This window comes from Psittacula echo (genome assembly GCF_963264785.1).
Source record: "Psittacula echo genome assembly, chromosome: 2".
Classification (NCBI taxonomy): Eukaryota; Metazoa; Chordata; class Aves; order Psittaciformes; family Psittacidae; genus Psittacula; species Psittacula echo.
In genome coordinates this window covers 101,679,319-101,695,782 of record NC_137737.1, presented here as the reverse complement: position 1 = coordinate 101,695,782, position 16,464 = coordinate 101,679,319, and positions in this window count along the sequence as shown.

Sequence of the window (16,464 nt, the reverse complement as noted above, 5' to 3'; positions counted from 1 at the left end):
CCAGATGTGATGGCTTAAGAAGATACCTGAATTTGGTGTAAATTTAGCAATTTGGAGAAGGATGAAAGTTACCTTGGAATAGTTATAATTTAGGTGTAGTATCCTGAAGCTGTGAGACAGTCAAGGTAATGGTTCTTTGATTCAAAAATCAAAGAGCTTTTCTTACAAGATCATCATGTATGAACAGTAGTTCAAGTGAAAGAGCCTAACTTTTAGGTAAAATGTAATCATTTTGTTTTGAAATTCCATGTATTTGCAATGCCTGGCAGCTATTACTGGTACAAATTTTCACATAATTTTTCCTTTCATTTCCATTAGGATCTTTAGGTTTCACATGTGACCCATCTTGATTGTTTTTCACCCTTTACTTTGAAACTCTATCCCCAGAATTCCTTAATTGTTTAATTAGACTTACATTAATAATTTAAAATGAAACTTCTCATGATGCATCTTAATTTTCTTGTTCTGGGAGACAGTCAAGGACTCTACTCCCCACTCATTAAGACTAACTGCAAAACCTGGTCCTAATCAGAAGGGTCTAAAAGTCCTTCTGAGACTGGGGCTACACAGACATCTTGACTCCTTGTTTCCATGTGAAGGAATTCAATTTAGAATCTGGAGGGATCTGTGATGTGCAGGCATGACCAGGGAAACAGCCTTTGGGTATGAACATAAATGTGGCCACATATACCACATGGAGGCTCACAGCTGAGATTCCAGGCTCTCTTGGGTTTTTGTTTTTTAATTTTTATCTATCTCTCTATTTATTTATTTTCTTTGCTTGTTTGGTTCATTGTTTTTTAGATAAATGTTTCTCTTTCAGGTTTACTGACTTGATTTTCTCAAGATATTTTTCTGACATGTTCCTCTAAGGCAGTTATGGGTAATTCAGGTGGGCTGGATCAAGGTGATGCTGTGGTTTGGAAGCTTTATCAATGACCTGGCTACAACTGTGATACAGTTTATTGGTGGAGATCAAGCAGCTGATTTCTGGCCATATTTCAGTTTACAAGGAAGAAGGGAATTAAATAAGTCTTTCTCCTGAATATTGCATCCTCCCTGCTTTGGAAACAGAAGGTTCTATCAAACAAGCTGAAATAGTATGATTTTTTTTTTTTGTTAGTCTGACCTGAACTGTATGTGTTACTCACCAGGTAAAGAAAATTGTCTTGTTGCTTTGTCACTCCCATATTGCTGTTGCATATGTACATATCCAGCCATAGAAGAAAGAAACAGGTGCATTCATGTTGATGTGTATCCTGGAAACTAAATGTTGTTACTTACTATTTAATTTAATACAACTGTAGAATAAATTGTTACGTATTTAAAGTAAAAGAGTTTTCTTTACTTTTGATTTAATTAGAGAAATCGCTTATGCACATCTGCTTCTACTTTATCTTATAATTAAAAAAAAAATCAAAGAATCAATAACAGAATATTGAATAAATTGAGCCTTGCCTATCTGAGATTGAACTGAGATGTAAGTGGGAAAAACCAATAGGCTAAGGGAAGCAGCCTAAAGAGATGGTGAATTACATCATTTTTTGAGGCTTATGTACATATTGACAAACAGAATTATGCTAAAGGGCTGTGTTTGGAATCCCATTTTTTTTTATGAGATGAAACAAAAGAAATGATGGTTAGGAGCAGGACTACTACATAAGGAGAATATGTTTTCTTTATTCATTTTGCAGTTGTTCCCTATGCTTTCTCAGGAGTGGTACAGAAGTGGACAAGGCATAAATTTTATATATGGAAATATATTTGAATGAGAAAAAAGAGTGATTTGAATTTCTGAATTTCTTCATGTGTGGATATATACAAGTACCTTATTCTATTGATGCTCAGTATGTAGTTTCCCAATGCAGATTATAATGAAAAGATGCCAGCATTATTAACGTTGACATTACTAGTACAATGCCACACAGCATTGCAAAACCCTGTATGCTTTTGCTTCTGTCCAGCATACTTCAGAAGACTAGTGTCCACATGTCAGCTATGAAAAGGTATGTGAACTATCATTCAATGAGAAATTCAGGTGTTGTTGTTCATCAATATGACTTCTTAATTACAGGCTATATGTTTAGCTTTGATGCACTTGTATAAAAGTACAAGTATGTGTATATTTATATTCTGTATCCTTCTGCATATGAGAATATCAGATTCATTGCTATTTCCTATCCTGATAGCTGACATAAAAGTTTTGTAGGTTTGTTTTGAGCAGCCTGAAATGATGACCAAATTGCAAGCAATCACTGCTGATCTCTCTGAGCTGTTAATTCAATCAGTTCAATTGATATTAGTCAGGAGAACCAGACTGATGCAATTTTATATGTATATAACATATATAAGAATATGATAAAAGCATCAGTTCATCCAATCTAGTTGCATGCCTTTCATCCTTAAAAGCAACAGTCAAGGAACTCCCAGCAGGGACTTCAGCTTCACAAGACTTCTGGAACTGGACTCTCTACATAGAGCGAGGTGGCGAGATATGAGATGGTTGCAAGTGTGTGACTGCACCCCTCAGGATCTGACTTATAGACCAGAAACATCACATACAAACTGTGTTGCAGCAAGGAAGAGAAATTAATCTTTTAAAAATACTTCTTAGTGATTTCCATCCACTGCTATCAAATCATAATCAAAATGGTCTGAGAGGCCAAACTAGTCTGTTTCCACACAATAAAACTAGTCTGTTTCCAAATAATTCAGATCATATATATTCATATAACCCTCATTCCAGTTATTAATAAATTCTACCTGCCTTTCTCTCATTCCCCTAGGAAAGCATTACTCCCATTTCAGCAGATGGTGTAGCAAGTGAAACAAGGATCTGGTGTGAGCTCTGCTTTCACTGGATCATATGATGCTACTTCAATTTAAATGGACAGTTTTCAAGTTTGCTAGGTGAAAGTTCTTTAAAGTTCTTTCCTCTTTTTAAGCAGCTATGGAAACATGTAAAATGGTCAAATTGTGAGGACTTGCTAGTTCCAGTATCAGCTCAGCATTTCTCAGGACCTGGCTCCAAGAACTTTGGGCTCCAAAGACTTTAAACTCCAAGTGAAAACAGCATTGCAGCAGCAAAGATAAATGACTCTAATACTTTAAGATAAATTGGATTATTCTTTTTTTTTTTTTTTTTTCATGTCAAGGAAAATATCTTTAATAGTAAAACCAGGGCAAAAAACCCAGAAAAAGCTCTTAGTCTCTTTAACCAAGGAATAGCCTTTAGAAATATTTGTCCTTTCCTGAACTCAAAATGGATATACAAGGTATAAAAATACATTGGAGATTAAACAGAAATTACACTTTTTTTGAAACTCATTTTACATCTTCTTGTGGATGAGCTTTCGTGTTAACAGTAAACCAATACCTTTATCTCCTTCAGCTACATCGATTATTTAGGCTTTGACCTAATCTTAGTATTAAAGAACATCCAAAGCTAAAATGGCCAGGAGAAATAAAGCTCGATTTTTTCATTTTCTTCCCCTAATTTCTGCATTTTTCTTCCTCCTCTGTACATTCCACTCACCAAGATCCTAGAACTAATAAAAGACTTTTTTCTTTCTTTCTTTTTTTTTTTTTCAGATGACTACATAAATGTAAATCTGAATTTGTGAGAAACACTGCTAAATGCATTATATTATACCAGCACTTAAGAAACTTCTGGGCTGCTATTTACATACCATCTCTGTTCTCCTAAATGTAAAGGTGTAGAATATTTAAATATTTTTTCTTCAGGGCTTCACTGACCAAATTTGACCAAATACCTCTGGCCTGTTGTATTTTGGGATAACGTTCTAATCTTAAATAGAAATTTTTACACAGAAAATAGTAAGATGAAGGCACCGTTATCAGCTAAAAAAGTTCTGTTGGTTTACTATCAGCATCCCCTAGCGGTGATACTTATTATTTTCTTAACATTTACACAGAAGAAGGAATTTTATATATTTGCTTACATGGAATAGAAGACCAAGAAACTGGTGATGCCTTTAAAGAGATACAGTCTGTGGGGAAAAAATATATTTGCCTGTTAAATTTTCAAAACAATTTCCAAGGTGAAAAAAAATGGGGAAATGGATACCTCCCCCTTTCCTTATTTATGTAACTTTATTCGTACACCATATATTTTGTATTCATGTATGAGGCATGATTTGACTCATGAATGCTGGTAGGGAAATTAAAATGTAAAGGTAGTAATTTTAAAGCAACCTCATTTTTGGTTCTCAGACATGAATCCCTTACTATTATTATTTGTTTTCATGACATTACAGCAGAAAATGAGTTGCACTGAAAATCTGTATCAAATATGAGCTTTTTCAGAGGTATATTGACATTGTGCTGCTGTGCATTAAATTTTACTTAATTTAAATTTCAGCGCAATTAAACATTGTAGACAGTGATGTCTAAAAGCAACTGATAATTCAATCTTAATTTGTTAGACAACATATAAAAGCACTTTTAAAAAAGTCCTGAGTGACTCAGGAGCCTGAATTGCACTATTTTTCACTGATATTCAGGCTCCTTTTTTGAACCTACTTATTTTTTAATCAAAATGGAGTCACGTGTTGAAAACAGGCAGTACATGCTTAAACCTGCAACAAAATTTAGACACTTCAAAATAAAAACCAGTTACTATGAACCTCTCTTCCTTTCATCTGACCAAAACGCCTTCACACATCTGATTTTCACATATGTGACTGTTTTGTAGACATCACATAGAGAGCAAGAGTCCTGTATGGGAAGGACTATCCATTGCAGTGTCCAGTGAAGTCTCTGTGCCTGGCATGTGGTAAAGCTCAAAACAGCGGTTCCATATCAGCAAGGGTGTACCCTGGAGTCCCATTATAATCTCAAACTTCAGCATTTCTCACTTCCTTCCACATGCTTTCTATAGCATCCTATTTTAAATATTACTAAAGTGATGGGCAGAGGTGAAGTGAAGCTGTTGGATATAACTGTTTCGAAGCTAGGGTAGGAGAGATTGAACTGGTAAAATCTGATTGTGTTGGAGACTTTGAATAGCTCGTGTTTCTTTCCCCATTGCTGACGTCTCCTCTGGGGATGAAATCTTCAGATTTTGTCAACTTTAATATGGTGTGGCACACTTAAATGCTTCCTGACAATTTGAAGTTGAGCAAAGGCCAACCCATTCTACTGACATATATTTTACTCTTTTGAGTTAAAATGGATTGACAGCCTTATTGTGTGCTATTGTAATGTATTTGAATATCTTTTGAAGAGTTTTTTATTTCTGCTTTTATTGCCTTAAAGCAGTCAAGAAGGCATTTCAGGGTAACCAGTGTCAAAATGGAGATAGATGCCACTAGAGAGTTGAAGAAGAAAAGGGAAGGAGGAATTTGTATTACTTTTGACAAGTGTTTTATCTGATTAATACCATGCTGTCAACTTTTAAGTCCCTAAAAGATTGGCTATATTTCATATTTCTTTTAATTTTCACAGCACAAAGGAGACTGTTTATCACTTTTAGCATTCACTTCCCTTTTACTGTCCCAGCATCCTCAATAATTAGGAATGTTTTAAGGTATATCTGTGACCTCACTCTTCATATGGTCTTGTGGTCCATGAATCCGTCTACCATTTTTGTGTGAGGTGATACCATTTTCTTCCGCTATCTCCTGTCTTTCATAAATTTAATGCCCACTGGATGAAGAAGTATGATTTCAGTCAGTTCCCTACTAGTGTTTCAACAAGTGTTACCTCATTCACAGATAGGAAGATTTAGTGGACAACAGTTCTGTGCTCAGCTTTTCCATTGCCTTCATGATTCCCTAAGGCCTCTTCAGCCCCATACTGAAGGGTTCCAACCTTTCTCATCTCTCTAGCCCCTTGATCATCTACTTGCCCTTCTCTGCACCTTCTCCGCACCTTCTCCAGCTCCTATGTCCTTCCTCAGATGCGAAGACCAGAACTCAGCTTAGCAGTCCCAATGTGGGCATGCCAGAATTTCATAAAATGGTACAGTGAATATTCTTTGAGTGCATCAATAGGCATGCTAATAAAAGAAATCCAGCAGACATACTTCATATGATTTTTTTATCAGTCTTTTACTATTAAAATAAAAAGTTGCCACAGGACTGGAGAAAAAAAAGAATACATTTGCAGCTTAAAAAATATGAATTCAAAACACAAGGCTGATTGAACGCTTTTCAAGATCAAGTCAGCAGTCATGTCCCCTAGGGACTGATGATGGTTAAAGCTTTATTCAGCTTCAGTGATTTAAAGAAACCACTGCACTGTGAAATCTGCAAGCCTGCAGCTAGTTCCACTCTTCCAGGTGGTCAAAAACCAAGTCATTGGCCAGGGATGCCAAAAAGTCTTGACAAAATCTGTGAGTGGATAAAAGGGTGGCAGATGATCTAGCAGAGAAGGCTATGATTAGGGAAATCTTAAAGCTTGCATAGGAAATTCAAGTTCTTCCCATGATCATTTTCCAGCAATTTGCAGATGATCAGCATATATTGGCACTACACATCATACATAGATGAAATAAACCAAGTTCTCTGTTATGCTCCCAATCTAAGTCTCTAGTTGCAGCTGGGACTGCAAATGTTTCCCTTGGCACGCTGACTGGCCCTGTGATTTGCTGTTCTCCTGTGGCTCTGTTGTTTGGAGTCTATAGAAACGATCAGTGAAGAGACTGTACTTTTGGTCATTATATGAGAGTTCATTGTAGGGTGGTACTTTGGTGGCTGTGTTTTGGTCAGGGGTTTGGTTCATAGTTCTCCTTCCTTGAAAAAATTAATGGTTTATTCTACCAGTGCTGAGTGTACTTTTCTTCCCAGAAGAATTAACTGGGAAATCAGTGCAATCCGGTTACTTCATGTAAGGCTGGTGGTGCTATGGCTGTTTTTACCCTTCTCTGTATACCCAGTGTGGTATCGGCAAGCAGGGCACCAATGTAATCATAGAATAGTTTGGATTTGAAGGAACCTTAAAGACCATCCAACCCCTCTGCCATGGGTAGGGATACCTTCCACTAGACCAGGTTGCTCAAAGCCCCATTCAACCTGGCATTGAACACTGCCAGGGATGGGGCAGCCACAACTTCTCTGGGCAACCTGTGTAAGTGTCTCACCACCCTCATAGTGAAGATTTTTTCTTCCTAACATGGAAGCTAAATCTCCCTTCTTTCAGCTTAAAGTCATTCCCCCTTGTCCTACCACTACAAAGGCCTTGTAAAAAGTCCCTCTTCAGATTTCTTGTAAGCGGTTAAACTTCCCCACTATTTTAGGTGCTGCTTGAACTCCCTCATAGGCGGTAACAGTCTCTTTCTCTTCAGAAGTGGAATTAGATGTGCTGGGATGATGTATCCAAACTGTGTGATAAATATGAGAACTGTTATTGCAGAGAGACAATTTCCCACAGCTAGTTTACTTTTTAACGGTGCAAAGCTTGGAGCTTTAAGTACCAGTCTTCATTTAATATAGCTGTAATAGTCCATCAAGTGCTTCTTTCTCATCTTACTAAAAATGAAAGGGAAATATCAAGTTGCTCAGGAATAGAGAACTCCTGACAATGTGGCTTTGACAGGTGTTGCTTGAAAAGAGTGGGTCAAGTTGGGAAAAGCAGCACATGAAAACATTAAGACAGAAGGGCATCCCAAAATATGTCATTTATCACTCTTCATTACTTTGATTGATGCTGGCTAAAACAAGCTCATAGCTGTGAGCAAGAAAACAATCTCTTCTAAATGGATGTTTGCTACTTTTAAGAAGGTAAGCTATTGTAATTTTCTGAGGTGTGGGAAGGGGGAAGTCCAAATGCTGTTGCATTCAATATCTAAGACCAATTTCTCTTTTGATTTGAAATTATCTAAAAGACTAAATTTTGTCTAGCAGTGTAGATTAGAAAGAGGTAAGAACTAAATTGGAAATAGCTGCTTCTCATTGAATGGTGTTTATGTCAGGATTAAGCATCAGATACTCAGAAGAATAAAAAAAGCTATCAAAGGTAGGGCAGAAGAGATAAAATGTGAGTCTAAAGAAAAAAAAAAGAATTGTTTCTTTATTCTTTTTCCAAAATGTCTGTATTTAGGAAAATGGAAGTTGTTAGAAATTCAGTTAGTGGTATGGCAAAGAAATGTATCTGACTTGCTGATATTATCTGGTGTTTCAGTCTCTGCCATAGCCAAGCGGCAGCTAGACTTCTTAGCTGATAAGTCACAGACAATTGTGTAAAAGAAAAAAAGGTCTGCATTGCTCCTTACCATGAATACCTTCATTTTCCCATGCTGTACTGCTTAGCTGGACTACTTCTTGCATTGTTGTGCAAAGAGGAATTGTGGACACACCAAAACAGAACTGGAATTTTAATCTGAATTTTCTTTTTCTGACTACAGAGAATTACTGTCACCAGGTTGACCTGTGCAAATAATGCATTTCTTCATCTGGTTGCCAAACAGGAAATAAAGCAAAACTAAGCCCAAATACTAGGTTACTTTAGATTGCTTTGAATTGTTTTTACAATTACTTTGTTTTGCTGAAATAATCCTTTTATTTATTTAATACAAAATATTCCATACAAATCTAAGAATTTCATTTTGCTCTTTTCTTGACGTAGGTATGGGTTTACATTAGCATAATCCCAGATACCATACAGAGCTATAAGAATATAGAATATTACATGGCTGGCAAATAGCAGAGAAAGGTTTAAAACTTGTTCCTGGAATAAAGTTCCAAAGAGGCACCAGTATCCACCTTTGTCTCTTATTTTACCCACATATTAATGTCCCCAGAATTTCTGTAATGAATTCTAAAATATTTACTACAGTAGCATATCAAGTTTGATTGCTTATATAAATTATTTAAATTATTATTTATTTTTATTTAAATTATTATATAATTAATTATTATTTAAATTATGCCAGTTCTACATTAGCAGTAACAGGTTATTGTTTTATTGCAACTGAACCTGTTGGCTTATTAAAAAGATCTCATTTTAAAACAGTTCTAGGTCTATACATCAATTTCAAATGTGTTATTACGTTTCTTCCTCATTTCTCAGTCAACTAAAGCTTTCTCCTAACAACAAAATGGTAGTATAATTCAGTCATTTTATACCTTCTAATTAAGTGGACCTCTCAAGTCTAATTTTCTGCAAATTTAAAAATCCCATTTGTGTGAATACAGTGAGAGAATATCAACAACAGCAAGTGAGAACTGTTTATTTCAGAGTACTTCATAACATGGACAACTCTGTGTTTACCTCTGATGTGGTTTAACTCTGCAGTAGTGATGAGCTTTCAGCTGGGTATCCCATGTGTAAGGAATGATTTAAGGGCTGTACCTTTCAGTCAGAAAGATGAATTTCATAAATTTTAAATGGAACCCTAAAAAATCTATTCAACAAAATTTTCAAATTTCAACAAAAATTCAACAAAATTCAGCAAGTTTATTTTCTTCCCTTGAAACCCAATAAAACACATGTAAGTCATGGGTCCTGGCACAAAGAACTTTTCAAACAACCCTCTGGGTGACACCAGCACAAACTGGTCCTCTGCACCAGAACTAACTTGCTTGCTCCAGAAACATCATGTTAGTTGTACGTAGTGATAAAAACTGTAGGACTTGCAACTTTTAGTTGCAACTTTCAACTAATACCGAGTACTCTAAAGACTCAACTTTCTTCTCTTTTCCTGCAATATGATGCAGTTTCAAAGGGCCTAAGTCTGTCAGAAGGTACCCGGGAGATAGTGGCTAATGGTAAATAGGGCCTATGGAGGATATTGCAAGGGAGCTATGCAGTTACTTTTAGTCTAAGAAAGCTCTCAGTTTCTTCAAATCCAGGTTCTCCACTCCATAAAACTTTCTAAACCCATTTTTATCATAAAGTAAAAATCAATCAAGAGCATTGTTTGTATCAGTAGTAGTAGCTCTTTCAATAGAAGAACTTGTCTAGTAATGTGATGGACAAAGTCATGTGCAAAGTGTCTTTTAGCAACTAATGGTTGCAGTTTCTTAAAATCCTTGCCCAGTATTTTAAAATAATGCTGTTACTGCAGGAAAATTAAAATTGAGAACTCCACTTAGCAATCAATCTGGTAAACCAAGGGGTTTTAGTTCTGTAAGGAAAGAGCTCCAACCTCAAATGTGAATTAAAATCAATGTAACCTTAACCTGCAGAAATAGAAAACTGTAAAGAACAAGCATTAGACTAACTTTGAAAGTAGGACAGTAACTAAATGTAGAATTCAGCATGATATGATGTTTCTTAAAGGTAAAATTATGGTTGTGCTGAGCTGTATGATTGACCGTGGAAAGTATCTTTGGACTACTCAAAGATCAATTTTAACTGGAAGTTGAGAAAGTAACTTTTGGTAACCAGAAATTTATGCCTGAAACAAACTCAAAATAGAGATCAAAATCACAGGATTCAAAGGTTCGAGGTGACCTTAAAAAGTCTTGTAACCCATCCTATTAGACAGGATCAACTATACATAACCCATTACTGATATGTCAGTTTTCCATTGCTAGCTAAGTTCCAAATATTATTATTCTGAACTTTAAAAAGCTAGGACACTCTTTTCTTTCTGTACTTGCAGAATAAATGTATTTGTTTTTGATGTGTCTTTCCCAGATATGGAGATTAAGTCATCCCCTTCCTTTGCAGTTACTTTATTAAGAATGAAAGGCTGTTGTTGTAAACTTGCTTTGTGTTTAACTCTACAAACTTGAAGAATTTCAATTTAGTGTTTTTTTGTGGTTGGTTTTTTTTTTGTGTTTGTTTTTTCTTTTTTTTTTTTTTTTATAAGAAATGTTTTCCAGACCTTGCTATGGAGTCCTGCCAATTGGCTTATATATTTATTGTAGTATTGCACTTAAACTGAGCACATTACCTTGGAAGAGATTTTCTTATTTATTAATAAAGCCAACATTTTGCTTCCTGTGTCTTATAAGAATTTATCTCTTTAGTTTTTAATTTTATTTTTTAAGAGCATTCTCTTGGTTATATTTAGATATACTTCCTGAGAAAATCACTTGTTACTCTGGAGTTTTCTGGATGTGGCCTCTTCTGTAGTTTGCTACAGCTCTTATCTGGTTTGTGTATGTAGCTTTTATGCCACATTTGAGCTTGGCAACATACAGCAACCAGGAATGCTGAGAGAGTCCCTCAGCTGCAGTGATGTAGGTTCTGCAACAGATTCCTAGTTCTTACAGCACTCTCAATCAGGTAGTTCAATTTTCAGAAGAGTGCACTGCCCAGAGAATCTTCTGATTTCACTGTCTCAGCACTCTAAAAATCAAGATACATGGTGAGGATCCAGTACAAGGATCATTAACCACAGGTCTCTAGAGTGATCCTTTCAGAAGCTGCAGCATAAACTCCTACGGAAAGCTCCTCTAAAATCTCAAAGCATGACTAAAAGTCATTGCTAGAGAAAAACTAAAAACTGATTTCATTTTTCTCTTTTCCAGTTAGCCAATTTGATTCTGATGAAATTGAGGTATTCGCAAGTGATTTCATGATTTATAAAAGGAGAAGCTGTCTCAAAACTTATGGATTTGTGACCACTTCATCTGTCACTTACCTACTCCCCTCCTGAACCAGTCTTGACTACAGACCAGCTGACAGAGAGAAGATCTTTTTGTGATAGTATGAGCAAATATGCATAGAAATAAGAAAGGTCCATCAAAGATGTAATTTTCATGTTTTGATCGGGGAAGGCTTTAAGCATTTTCTAATGTAAAGAACTCAGATTCTAGAATAAGCTCTACAACAATACTGGTCTTGATTTTTTAATTTTTTTTTTTTTTAATAATTGAAAATTTTGTTCAGTGAGGAAGAGATTATATCCTTCAAAGGTTTCTAGAGTCCTTGAAAGAAAAACCTTGCTGGGATGCCTGTAAGAAGGGCACTGTATAAACCTGTGCAAAGCACTGTCCTTGCTCAAATCTCTTGTAAAATTTGAAGATGCACTGATATCTACCAAAAAAAAGATCAACAACAAGACAAACTCCCAGTTTGCTCTGATTCTTGCCTGTCACGATGCCAGTACTCTGTCTCACTGTTGTTTCGCTAATCTGTCCATACTGATCTGCTGTTTCTTGTCTAATATGCAGATGTTAGGCTCTGTGGGACAGAAATTAAGTTTTTATACTATGATTGTGCTTGGGGTGTCCCATGAAAAATATCAAAAGGTGCTACAGCAATATGAACGATAGCAATCCTATTGCCTGTTTTCTGTAGTTCTGCTATGCAGCCAATGTACTGCCAAATTGTTCTCAATCAGAAATTCTTTCAGCATGAGAGATTCCTTTCAGTTACATTGCGTAGGAAAATATGATCTTTCATGATAATCTTCTTTGCACTACTGCAATCTGTTGCAATTGAACAAGGCCGCTTATGACCAAGACCCTGAGCATCTCAGTTTATCTCTGAGTTTGGACCTGTTTTGGCTGAGGGAAGGACCAGGAAACCTCAGGAGGATTCTTCCACTCCAAATTATGTAAGTCTACGATTGCCTTTTTTACTTTCAAAATATTTCTTCATTTTTATTCAGAGAAATTTTACTCAGTGGGTTGATGTTTTCCTTTTCTGGGCAAAGACGTGCTGGTGGTTGGAGGGGTCGCTTCGCTATTTAGTCTCTTTTCTGCTCAAAGGAGCGACACAGTGGTCTAATCTTATGGTTTCAAGGACATGAGGGTCCCTAATGGCAGATCCTCAGGTCCTTTCACAACTGACTCAGCCCTTCACTCTTTTGAGAAAAGTAACCTGCAGTTTTCCGTGTATGCATTTTTCAGCTGTCACCTTAAAACCCCAATGCCTTAACCATTTGGACACTACACCATTTTTCACTACATCCTACTACTGCATGGCTTTCTGTATACACATTTTATATTTAAGTGTCAGCACTGGTCCAAAAGTATATGCTTCTCAAAACATATAGACCCCCACACACCCCCTTACATAGATAAGTTTGGTAGCATGCTTGAGTAAGTGAGATAAATAAAAGAAATGCTAGTATATTACTGGAAGTTTTTGAAGAAAGGTAAGAAGCAACAGTGACTGGCCCTAAAAGGATCATTTTTTTTTTTTTTATCAAACATTTATTAGGCAAAATGTCAGAAAGGATTAAAATAAAGAACTTTGAGAGGCAATCAAAGTCCAAACTTATTCTGCCTGTCAGGAGTATAACTAATGAACTAATTCTGAGGACTTTTGCTTGGGATCCTTGGGATCCTTGGGATTAAAAAGAAGATTGAAAAACTAATATTCTGCTTGCTCCAGTAGTGATCTTTAGACATTCCTAAAATGCCTTGGCTCAAGTGGCTTTGCAGCCATTGCACAATTTTGACTTGGAAACATTATTAATGATTTGATCTTCATTTCAAGTTTACTTTGTGCTTGTGAAAGCAGTGGGTAGTGATAAGGAATATCATTTTATTCTTAGTGGCAATTAGGTTGCTCAGTAGCCATAGCACAGTTTACAAGAGGGAAATCCTGTCTAACCATCAGTAAACTGCACTCAGAACACTTACAGCATTTATGGACTGTAAACCTTGCACTCTCCATGATCCTTCATTTGTTCTTGGCAAAAGCTTTATGTGCTCCAAACTACTACTGGGTCAAAAATCTCAAGTTTGCAGCAGCAAAGAGCAAATCTAACACCCTCGTTGTGAAAACTAAGCTAAAAATGTCCATAGAATAAGACTTTCTGTACTGTAGGATATAAAACAGTCACATAGTTGCCTCATGGCAACATTATCGTCTTTTAGAAGGATGTGCCTATTCCACCAAATCCCTTAGGACTAGCTGCTGTGAAAGAAGAAAATATGAAAACTGAAAGAAACTGAAAGAATAAATAGACTGGTGTTTTAAAATGGTCTGGCAATTTCTGGCAAGAAAATTTTCCCTGTATTCTCTGCACACTAGCAGAAAAAGCACAGGAAGAGGCAGAGTGTCTCAGCTGAGTTACTGTGAAATATTCTATGGCTGCCATTCTTTCTCCCTTTGTAGGATTTAATAAAAAAAGCCCAAACCCTTCCTAATGTCTGTGACATACAGATGATCAGCTTGCTTTGGTAGCAGCAGCATGAAGGTAACGTTGCTGTGAGGAGCACTTATGTATGTCAGGCTCTTGTCCTAGCTGAGCCCCCTCTCTCAAGCTTGTCTTGTCAGCATGTGGCATTCCTACATGAAGATGTTTTGCAGTTTCAGTTTCTGTGAGGTGCAGAATATACTGGTAGAATATTTAATTGTTCTCTTTGGTTTATAATGTTTTATCATTTTATGCACACACATATCTATACAGCCATATCATAACTGTATATAACTATACCTTTGTATGTATGTACATTTATATATACATATGCATACATGTACACTAAAGACATACGTATATGGATATATATTTAAAGACTTTAGAGCTTAACACATTTTTGTCTGTTTTTTGTTCTGCTGTAGAGATCTAGCTTTGCTGTGCTTCAAAAATGACTGTATACTGCCATGCTCAAAGCTTAAAGTAAATGGCCTCTGATATGCAAAAGTAGAGACTGTTTCAGATGAGAAAAATAATTTAATTTTCCTATGCCAATACCTGTCTTACAAACAAAAGCTTTTAATGATTTCTCTTTGCTTTATATAATCTTGGTCCTTGGTTAAAATTTACAGTTCCTCTACTGTATCTAATATATACTTCAGTGCTTAGCTGGATCTGGAGCACTGTGTGATGCTACTCGGGAGAATTTTCTTTGATCTCTAATCTTCTGCCCTAGAGCTTCCCACTCAGTCTTTCTGGAGGATGGTTTCAAATGACTTCCTTATATTGAAGGTGCTTGTGATTGTTCTTTAATTTTGAATATCTCTCCCGTCTTCAAATTAACCCTTTTAATTTGATCTCCCTTTATAGAGGGTTAGTGTTTACTTTTCCATTCTGTCTGAGTGAAAGAAGACTCAACTACCAGAGTTTATATAGCTAAAAATAATATCATATGGTCATTGGGGGTTGTCTAATGCAGATTGTACAGTATATAGCTGCAAAGGAGCTGTGTAACTGTTTTGTTAGTGCAGAAAGAAAGGCTTAGTTCAGTTAGATTTAATTTTGTTTTCTTTAGCACATATTTTTCAGGGAGAGGTCATGAATCTGAGAACAAATATGACACATAAGGAAAAATGCCTGTTTCACATCTTAACAACTTTCAAATTGTCTAACTTCTACTGTATAAGACACTGTGTATCTGCCTATGTTACGATGGCTCCTAGTAAGTCCCTGTCACACAGTGAATGAGTTCATTTACAGAATAGTCCTGCCCTGGGTATGGCCTCCACATGAGCATGCTGCAGTTGATAATGTAGTTGATAATACGGTCCAAGAAACTAGGCTGTCCAGATCCTTAGAGATGGACAAGTGGCGGTTCCTGGATCATGACTATTTTGTTTTCTGTTTGCTTGCTCCCCTACGGTGTCTGCTACTGCCTTTGATTCTTCTGAGCCTGGTTCCCAACTCCAGGTATGCCAGCCCTGTGGGTGGTACTGCTCTTCTGTGGAGAGGCACATCTGCCAGTGGCTCTTCCTGAGCCACCAAGGCTTCCTTCCATCATGCTTGATGTTTTGCAGTGAACTTTTATTTCATGATCCAGTGGAAGTCCATGGTGAGAGAGAAACTACAGAAATACTCTAAGGAGCAAGGTTCAGATGCTATGACAAAGGGGCATGTGGTGGGCACCAAGATGTGCCTGGAACCTGAAATGTGCCTGATATTCTTTGGCAATGTCATTATGAGTAACTTTTTGTCTTCACAAAAATTTATCTACAATAGTGATTTCTAGTGATCTGATAGCCATTTTTTATGTTTTGAGAGAGAAAAACATGTCCTGAAACCAAAACCCTGACCCCTCAAACATAAACAATGTAAGAAAACCCCAAAAGACCATGGGTGTGAGCAACCCAAATATAAAGAGGATAGAAAGATCACTTTACATTCTAGTTTTTCTGACAAGTATATTTTGTGTGTTGTCTGCTGTTTCCAAATATTTTGAGGGTATCATATTGCACTATTTGAATGGCAAGGCCATATTAAGTAAGGGGGAAGTGCTGCGCTTTCTGAGGAGGTTTTCTAAATCACTTCTCTCCTTAAATAAACATGTGTGTACCACTCATCACGGTGTTAACCCAGAGCGAGGCATTCTAGACCCTGAAAACTGTTCTTCTTCAACTTTCATGCTTACAAGTACCAACAGCTCCCTCAGGTTTCCCTTAATACTTGCACCTTTTCCTGCCTGTCAACAGTTTTCAGGCATATATTTTCTCCTGAAAGAGTGCAAAAGTGTGGCTTTTACTTGTGGTCTCTCTGGAATTTTTTCAGAAGTGGTGAGCACTTAAAAAATTTGCACATAATCCATAGCAAATCAATGTATCAGGCAATGTGTTCATTGCTACTGAGGAAAAAACCTAAGATAACAGCTGAAATTCATCATAAATATGACTATTATGTCATAT